Below are 10,286 nucleotides of genomic sequence, written 5' to 3' on the forward strand. Positions count from 1 at the left end.
CGGGGCCCCAAGAATGACACATATCCAGAGAAGGGAAGTAGAAGGTCAGGGTTTGTCTTGACCCAGCTGACCCCTGGCCTGCCTGCTTCTCCCAGCCCAAATTCTGCAAGGAAGTCTCTTCCTTCTAGAAGCAGCTTTCTCAGGGTCCCACTCCTCAGATCCCTACAGCTCTTTGGGACGCCACAGTGACATCGGCCCATAGGCACTGGTATGACCAGCCCTGTCTGCACTCATCAGCCCCAGACCTTCGTAGATCTAACTAAAGGGTTAATGTCTGGGTGAGCAGGGGGCCTCTACCCCCCCATCTGGGGCACTAGGGCAGGGCCTCCATCCTGATTTGTATTTCTAACACAGGTCGTTAAAGATTTTCAGTATTGCCCGGCTGGCGTGGCTCAGTGGTTGAGCATCGACCTATGATTCAGGAGATCACGGTTGGATTCCCACGTCAGGGCACATGCCCGGGTTGTGGGCTCGGTCCCCAGCAGGCGTGTGCAGGAGGCAGCCGATCGATGACTCTCTCATCACTGATGTTTCTATCTCTCTCCCTCTCTCTTCCTCTCTCTGAAATCAATAAAGATATATTAAAAAAAAAAAAAAAAGATTTTTCGGTATTATCCTTGATGAATCATTCACTGCCTTAAATGTTGCTTCCTTTTCCTGGAAGGAAAAAGAAAGGCAAGGCCAGCGTCTCATCCCCTCACTTCTCTCTTTCTTCCCAGGGACACACAGTGCTGCCCTCCGGGAGGTCTGCACATCGCAGCCAATAAGGATCAGGTAGGAAGAGGCCAGCTTGGGGGGGGGCCTGGATACAGGCCTCCCCTTGGACACATCAGGCACCTAAACGCCACAAGTGTTCTCTGGGCAAGTTGCCATCAATCAAAGCTTAAAATGCACTTGTCCTTTCCCTCAGGAGCTCTGCTTCAGTGAATTTCCTCTCCAGAAGTATTTTCACCGGTGTCCAGAGTGGCACGTTTCCATGTTCATCCATAAAGGAAAAGCGAAGTCGGTGCAAAGATCCACACCGTTGAATCCTGCACAGCACTTTCTAAAGCGAAGTGAGCGGTTAAGTCCTGACATGGAGCCCTTTTCAAGCCCAGTTATAGGTAAAAATGAGCAAGTTCAAGAGTGATCTATATAGAGTATGGCCAAAATGTTCACAAAAACGTGTGTAATGCACATAGACTATCTGTATGGACTATACAAGGCCCGGGGAGGAAAATGGGAGGGGGACAGTGAAGGAGGGCATTCACGTTTCCTGTGTATTCCCAAGTGTTTACAATGAGAAGATGCACCTGGTTTAATTTTTTAAATTGGAAGTTATTTTCTGAATCAGTGAGGACGCCTTCAGCCTCAAGGAACAGCTTCCATTCAAACAGCTTGAATACTAGCACAGTTACTGAATGTGCCTGTCCTTGCGTTATCCACTGTACAAACCAAACCTCCACAACGCTGGAACTGAAGCCCCTCCCGCCCTTCAGCTCTGCCATCCCTGTGTTCTCCATCCCCAGGATGGTGGCAAGGTGGTGGCTCGGTTTCCAGCCATCACAGCTAACAGAGCCATGTCCAAGGCCACCTTCTCCTAGTGTCTTTCTTAGGAGTAAGGAAATAGTTCCCCGAAGGCATCCTACACACACACTTCTTTTCGCATCTCACTGGCCCGAAGTGGGTCCCACACCTACATGGAGCCATCACTAGCAAGCGGGCCTTGAGCACCAGTGTGGGCGTAGAGTAAACTTCTAGGGGCTTGGATGTGGGGAAGCCAATGCCACCCCACGTCCGCTAAATATTTTGACTCCTTAAAGGGCATGAGATAAATGTAAGGGCACCCCACTTTAAGATGATACAAAACACATCTTTTTCCATCCACCTCTCCCCATCATGAAGCATTTTAAAAGACAGTTCATTGTTTTCTTGTGAACCATTTCAAACATATAATAAAGAAAAATGTTCCTCCAAAAATTACAAATAGAATTACCATATGATCTGGCAATTCCACTTCTAGGGATATACCTAAAAGAATTAAAATCAGGGACTAGGATAGATATTTGTACACCCATGCTCATAACACCACTATTCAAAATAGCCAAAGGGTGGAAGGCATCCCAATGTCCGTTGATGAATGAATGGGTAAACAAAATGTGGTCTATACATACAATGGGGTATTATTCAGTCCTCAAAGGAAGGAAATCCTGCCCCATGCTACAACCCTGAAGAACCTTGAAGACTAAGCTAAGCGAAATAAGCCAGCCACAAAAGGACAAATACTATATGATTCCACTTAGAGGAGATTTTTAGAGTAGTCAAACTCAGAGACAGAAATAGAAAGGTAGTTGCTAGGGAATGGAACTGGGGCATGAGGCATTATTTTTCAATGGATATGGAGTTTTATGTTGGGAAGATGGATGGAAGTGGTGTTTGCACAACCATGTGAATGTACTTAATGCCACTGAACTGAACACTTAAATGGTTAAAATGGCAAAACTTATGGTATGTGTATTTTACCAAAAAATGTAAGAAACCCTCAACTGCTAAAAGATACAATAAAATAATGAACACCTGTGCAACTACCACCCAGTTTATCAAATCTTAACGTCTTTTTTCTTTCCTTTTTATGAAATGAAACTTTACAAATTCAATTGAGTCTCTCAATTTATGTGTTAAGATGTATCCATGTTCATACATGTGGCTCTGGGTCATTTATCTTAATTGCTGTATTACAATTCATTGCATGTACCTACCATGATTTCTTAATCCCTGGACATTTGGTTGTTTCCAGTTTTTCAATATTACACACAAGGCTACAGTCAATTCTGTGCCTTTCTTCTTGAGTGCACGTGAGACTTTCTCTAGAAGTGGCTCGAGCTCCTGGGTTTTAGGTAGAAATATCTTCATCTTTCTTAGGCATTGCTCTCAGCAATTTCTCTAAACACATTGCTTTCCAAAGGGCTTATAGCAATTTACACTCCCAGCAAGACTTGTGCGAGCTCCCATTTTTCTACATTCTCTGTATGACTTGGAATTTATTGGACTTTTTCCCTTTTGCCAGCCGGATGCATGTAAAATGATATCTCACCGCTGTTTGGTTTTGAATGGCCCTCCCTGTATGAAGCGTTGCTGGGACTTTTTATTGTTGAAGCCTTTTGTAGCCGACTGCTTGGGCAGGCACGACCGGTTGCTTCCCACACCTGTTTTCCTCCCCCTTTTCAATAGGAGAACTAAATTTCAGCGGGGCTCAGGCCACTTGAGCTACCGACCACCTTTCCCAGCATCTCTTACAGCTATGTGCAGCCCGGTGATCGGGGTTTTGTCAGTGGAACGAGAGCAGAAGTGGGGTGCATACCTTCAGGGACAAGACACCTGACAACCTCTGTTCCCAAAAGAAGTGCAGACAAGAAGGGTCTTGTTTGAGAGAGGAGGTGTTTTCAGAGTCTGCAGCCACGTGGGCCCTGCTCTTTTCAGGCTCCTTGGGGACCGTTCTCTGGGGTGCAGGCAGGGTGCCCCACGGGAAGCCCCTCTCTGTGCCTGCCATGGGGCTGTGCTTGTGTGCGCCGTGAGGCATGAAGAAGGGCCGTGGGAAATTTTTCTTTTCTTTGAATCTTCATCGGAGGATATTTTTCCATTGCTTTTCAGAGAGAGAGTGGAAGGGAGACGGAGAGAGAGAAAGGGAGGGAGAGGGAGGAGAGGGAGGGAGAGAAACATCGATGCGAGAGAGACACATCGATCGGCTGCCTCCCACATGTGCTGCAGTCGGGGCTGGGGATCTAGTCTGCAACCAAGGTACGTGCCCTGGACCGGTAATCGAACCCAGGACCCTGCAGTCCGCGGGCCAGCACTCTAACCGCTGGGCCAAACCGGCCAGGGCAAGGTTTTCTTTCTTTTAAGCAACTAACATGTTTGTTCTCACAGATGTTGAGAGCTGCAGCTACATGTTCTGTTTTCACCTGCACGCTTGGGCGGCTCTGAAACCACCGGTGATGGGGTTATTGCGAGTGCACTGGACTCTAAAGCCTGCTACTCGGGTCCCCTCCTCACCGCTGCCCCCCCCCCCCGGTTCTGTCCATTTCTCAGTTGCCTCTAATATTTGCTAGAATGTCAGCAGGGGGGAGAGAGAATAAATACATCCTTTATAAATATCACTGGAATTTACACATCCAAGTCGGAGAACCTACCTCCCCATTGTGGTCCCATCGTTGGGAGGCTGACACTGCCCACCCCATCACCTAGGACAGCTTTTTTTTTTTGGGAGGAGGCTGGATGCAGCTCATTGTTTTGATAAATGTGTCCAGAGTCACAGTGATGCCCAATTCCAGGAAGCAACGCTCTCAGTGCCTTCCAGGTAAATTGGGATCCTTGGAAGTGTGCTCTAGGAATTCGAATCTGGTGGCACTCGGCCTGAATGGTGCCCCTGGAATGGGAGCCACGCAGCAGTGTGACAGCCCCCGGCTGGATGCTGGGGATACAAGAGTGAAAACATAAGATTCTCAAGTCTGAGGAGGCCACACTCTTTGGAGAGAAACATATAAACAATCATTATAAAACAAAGAAGTCCTGTCACACCAGCCTGTATCCTGGCAGCTGGAGGGGACAATCGATGTGGAATGCCAAGAAAAGGTTCCAGAGGATTTCAAGGAGAAGGCAGGGCCGGGGTGGGGATAAGCCATCAGAACCTGCCCTCAGATGAAGGAAGAGGGTTTGGGCCGCGTGTTAGTTTCCCATGGCTGCTGTAACAAATTCCTTACTAGGAATTTGGTGGTTTAAAATGTGGATGAAAAGGGGCCACATACTAACCCTGACAAGCCAGGAGGCTGCATGGTGGCCTCACAGACTCAGAGACCTACAGTAACCATGTAGGAATGTCTAAACACTGAAATTCCACACTAGCCCTGGCCGGTTTGGCTCAGTGTTCAGAGCCCAGGGACTGAAGGGTCTCAGGTTCCATTCTGGTCAAGGGCACGCACCTCTCAGTTGCAGGCTCGATCCCCAGTCCTGGGCCCTGGTTGGGGCACGTGCGGGGAGGCAGCCAATCGATGTGTCTCTCTCACATCGATGTTTCTCTCTCTCTCTCTTTCTCTCTCCCTCCCCACCTGGCCCCCTTCCATTCTCTCTGGAAAGCAATGGAAAAAAAATATCCTCAGGTGAGTATAAAAAAAACCACATGCGTAAAATTCCTAACTGAAGACAGGTCATGACTGGTAGTCACATCCTAGGCTTGTAGCTTCCTTGACAAAGGTCAATCTTTACCTTAAGTATGTCTGTCTACTGTCTTTTTGCACCTAAGATAACATACCTTTGGAATGTTAGGGTGCCCTCCTTCCCCAGACCCTCGGGGCACCCCCAGGTACCAGAGCAGGAGACCACACAGCAGTTCACTGTTGCCTGACTCCCCAAATACCATCTCTACGAGCCGTCAGTGGTAATTAACGAGCCCGGACTCACCAACGTAAAAGTGTGTCTCTCCGTTTTACCTTTTATCCAGTCCTAGAGGTTTCCCCGCGGTGCCTTCTCCCACCCCCTTAACCTACCACCAGTGGATTTTGTGTGGCTCCCTTATGCCACCTCCTTTGATTCTAATGTATAAAATAAGCTGCAAAACTGCCATTTCTGGGAGCATTTGCTCAAGTCCTTGAGATTTTGTTTCCTGGCAATTGTCAGTTTGGCTCAAATAAACTCATAAAAAATCTTACAGGTTTGGACGTTTCTTACATCAACAAAAATAACAGATTTATTTCCTTATTGTTCTGGAAGCCAAAAATCCCAGATTAGTTTTACTGGGCCAAAATCAAGGTATCGGCAAGCCTGCACTCCCTCCAGAGGCTCTAAGGGAGACTGTTCCTTACTTCCCCCGACTTCTAGTGGCTGCCAACATTCCTTGTCTCGTGGTGACATCACACCCACCTTCAGTGCCAACATCTTCAAACCTCTTTCTGCTTCATCTTCTTGCCTTCTCTTCTGTGTAATAAAAACTCCCTCTGCCTCCCACTTATAAGGATACAGGTGATTGCATTTAGGGCCCACCTGAGTAACCCAGGCTAATCTCCCCATCTAAAAATGCTTAACTAAATCACTTCTGCAAATCTGCAAAGACCTCTCACCCTTTTTTTTTTTTTGCCATGGAAGGGAACATACACAAGCTCCAGGGGTTGGGACATGGCTGTTTTGGGAACCATTATTTAGCCAACCACAGGCAGACAGAGGAGAGGCCATTCCAGGTGGGAAGCCCAGCCAAAGAACAGGCAAGGAAGCAAGAAAGAGCTTCAGAATGTTCAGGTCCTTTGGCTAGAGCTGGGTCACATGGAGACAACTAGTGTAGCTTTGGGTGCCACCCATAGGGAGGCCTAAGCCAGAGGAGTCACTGACCTTTCAGAGCAAAGGAGGGACTAGAAAGGACCAAGCCTGCCTTGAGGAGGTGGCAGTGAAGTTGGGGACATGGGGGAGGGGCAGTATTGAAAGCTATGGAAGAGGTAGAATGCGATGGGGCTCAGAGATGGATGAAGGAGAGAAAGTGGTATCATCTTCCATCTGGTTTATGCTACTAGAGAGGCCAAATCCATGGTGCAGTGGCTGCCGGGACTGAGCAGCGCTGGGCACTGAAGTCTTTCTGTTTACTCCCCCTGTGGCTCTTGACTCAGTGCTGGGCCATCTCCGGAGCAGCCTTGGTTGGAGGCTTGGGCCGGAAGCTCTCCCGAAGGCAGGTGTGCCAAGGCCAGCCACACCCTCCCAGGTGTAATCAGGCTGATTCACCCTGAGCCACTTCCTAGGGTGGGGCTGCTTGCCGCTGGCCCCTGACCTGGTGTTTGAACAGCCTCAATGCAGCCTCCTGCTGGGAACAAGCACGGATCCCTTGCTCTTAGGGCATGGGCGCAGGGAAGCTGCAGGCCAGTTCTTTCTCACCCACCTCACCCCCTCAGCAAGCAACTGTATGCGATTCTCTCTTGCAAATCCTTAGCTTTAGCTGTGTGACTACAAGCAAGTAATTTAACCTCTCTGTGCTTTCATTTGTTCCTCTATGAATTAGAGAAATGCTAACACCTACCTCAGAGAGCTGTTGCGAGGGTTACACGAGCACAGTGGAGGGCTAAGACAGTGCCTGGCACACAGGTAAGTGCTGCCTGCACATCAGTGATGTTGAGGATGTGACAGAGGGACTGAGAGAGGCAGAGAGACTTGGGTTTGAAGCTGAGCTTTACAGCCCTCTCCCCATACAACCTGGGGCACGTCCTTTAAACATTCTGAACTCAGATGATGGAGATTGAATGAAATAATGCAACAACACTTAGCACTTTATCTGGCATCAGATCAGGGAAATAAAACTAAGCCTTAGAGAAGTCAGGCAACTTCAAGCCCCCTGGAGTGAGAGACCCTGGAGTGGGCTCTGAAGGGATTCCTGGGCTCACAGTAGCCACGCTGTAAAAGGCATGTTACGTAGGAGCAGATGCCCGTGTGTGGCGCACACACGAGGTGAGCCTCCCCTGCAGCCTCAGGATTCGTGTGCAAATTCACTCCACAGCTAGAAGGCGACTCTGCGTTCCAGCTCAGACTGTATTAGGCAGAGGTTGCAAACAGCCCTCAGGGCTGCATTTGGCCAGTAGACATTTGCCCTCATTGTGCTTAAAAAGGAGATTTCCAGAAGCTGTCTGCTCATGACCCAGGTTCTGGGCACACAGTAAAGTCACGGTCCTGAGCTGGAAGGCAGCTTCCTGCTCAAATGCATGGGCTCCACGACGCTCCTGAAATGTCTTCTGAGGTGGGAAAAGCACACTTCCCTTCTCAAGCAGCCCCTCACTTGCCTAGGGAGTCAGGGATGGCACGTCCAGCAGTGCCTGGGCAGTGCTTCCCGTCTCCAGACTGACGCCGGACTCCTGCGCTTGTCAAGGGTTGGGTGAGACCCTCTGGGTTTCTGATCTCTAAATACCCACTGCTTTGGGGAGGCTTCGGTGGTTGTAGCTTTGTTGTCAGGCAGATGCTGAGGAAATGGTTCAGAAGGCCAGCAGACGAATTCCCCTCAACACTGTCCTTGCTGTAAGCCAAATTGGCAGAAATGACTGATGATGTAACTGTGGCTCCCTTCAGGTGAGCCTCAGCGTCTGCATCAGCATGATGGGCCCACGGAGGGCTTCTCCCCACTTGGCTGTCACTATGGCTCAACTCTCAACCCAAGCACCCACCGATGACCCAAGGTGGCCCTCTAAGCAAGCACTCAGCAGAACAGTGACTCGTTGGCACACCTCTCCTGTGACTAAAGCGTAATCACACACAAAAAAGGGCTCTCAAACTGCTCAGTGAAAACGAGGGTGTGAGGAACGGCAGAAATCAACTGATGGTCCTGAACCAGGCTGACTCCACAAAATTCCAGCAGCTTCCGAGTCTCAGGTGCTTTTCTAGTGTCCGGGGTGGGGGTTGGTGTGTGTGTGTGTTCTTATCTCCACCACATTGCTTTTCATTTCCTTGCTGTCTCCTTTCAGGCAGCCGTTTACCTCAAAGCAAAGCTACTATTGTTTATATTACAACCAAGAAAAAATATTAAATGCTGTCAAGTTACTTAATCACATCTTCAATAGTTTTCCTACCGAGTCAGTGATTTATCTGCAACTTGAATCAGGAGCTCATGTGCAGAAACATGAACGAGCTCCAAACCAAATGTTTTGAGGCTGTTATGTAGACAAACTAAAAAGAATTTTAACTGAGTACTCGCTGCCTTTGCATGTCACATATATTCTTATTTAATCCTAATTCTCAGAGGTATCGTTTCCCTTACCTACACCTCGAGAAAACTAAGGCTTAAAAGATAAAACTGTTTGCCTAATGATGTAAAAGCTACAGAGTTTGGAACCTGGGCAGTCTAATTCCAGAGTCCAAACCGACCCGTTACACTCCGATGTCCAAGGCACTGTGAACTAATGTTAATCTAGGCAATTCTTTAAACCACCAAGTGGCATACAGGGCAGCTTCATTTGGTTTAAGATCCTGGTAAAGAATTAGAAAAAAAATTTTCTATCATGGGAACGTAAAAGTGAGAAACTGTCTACAGAATTTGGAGGTCAAGTTCAACAAAATTTTAAGCTTGTATGATCTGTACTGTAGCTGGCAGGTTCTTAGCATCAAGTATCCCTCAGATCCAATGTTATGTGGGCAGTTGGGGTGTTATTCCTACTTTACAGATGGGTGACATCGAGGCCTGAAAAGCTGTTTGCCCACATTCCGCAGGGCCCAACCTAGGACTGCCTGCCCCCTCCTTGGAAGTGACAGCGGATGCCACAGGATTCCGGTCCTCCCCGTGTTCACAGGTGAACGCACTGCAAGTCTGGGGCATCAAGCCCCCTTGGGTATGTTAAGCCTGATCCTTCCAAGGCAGGCAGGTAAGGTAGACAGTGAATACTGCTCCTCAGGGGCTTGTGCCCTCCCCTAAACCTCGCTGTGAAGCCAGTCGAGGCAAGAATACCACCGGGTCACTGGGCCGCAGGCTGCTAAGCCAGTGGATGTCTTTACTGCCTTTTCAGAATCTTAACTCGTCACTACAAAGTGGGGTAGCTCAACAATTCCAGAGGGCAGGCTGCAGCTCGGAAGACAGCCACACCACCGTCAAAGCTGAGGACGAACGGGTGACGGAAATCCCCTTCCCATTTCGTTTTATGTAACCTCCACTTCGGGTGCTACCACATCGCCCGTGTGGACTTTAAACAGCTATAGAAGGGACAGGAAAGGGAAACCATACTAGCATTAGATTGAATTAGGTCCTAGGTATCTTCACATATTCTCAATTCTGAAAACCAATGAGGATTTAAAAATAGTACTACTCATGGTAAAGCCCTGAACTTGATAGTTCATACTCTGTAAATAAGGAGGTAAACTTTTAAATCCCACACTGTACGTTTCTTTAGACCCAACTGTCTCCTGAAGTGCACGTGGGAAGGAAAGGAAGCGCATGTGAAGATGAGTGACTTGATTTAATCCTCAAAACAACCTTGAAGAAATAACTTTAATTTTGTTACTCCTCACCCAAGAATATGTTTTTCCATTGATTTTTCTCTACAAAATGGAGAGAAAAACATATTCTTTCCATTGATTTTTCTCTACAAAAATCAATGGAAAAACATATTCCATTGATTAGAATGTTTGCGGGGAGGGGAGAAACACTGACACGAGAGACACATGGACTGGTTCCTCCCACACATGCCCCGACCTGGGCCAGGGCTGAGCCTGCGACGAAGGTGCGTGCCCTTGACCGGAATTGAACCTGGGACCCTTCAGTCCGCCGGCCGATGCTCTAAACACTGAGCCAAACCGGC

Source organism: Miniopterus natalensis, chromosome 13, assembly GCF_054644295.1.
Source record: "Miniopterus natalensis isolate mMinNat1 chromosome 13, mMinNat1.hap1, whole genome shotgun sequence".
In the NCBI taxonomy this organism is placed as follows: domain Eukaryota; kingdom Metazoa; phylum Chordata; class Mammalia; order Chiroptera; family Miniopteridae; genus Miniopterus; species Miniopterus natalensis.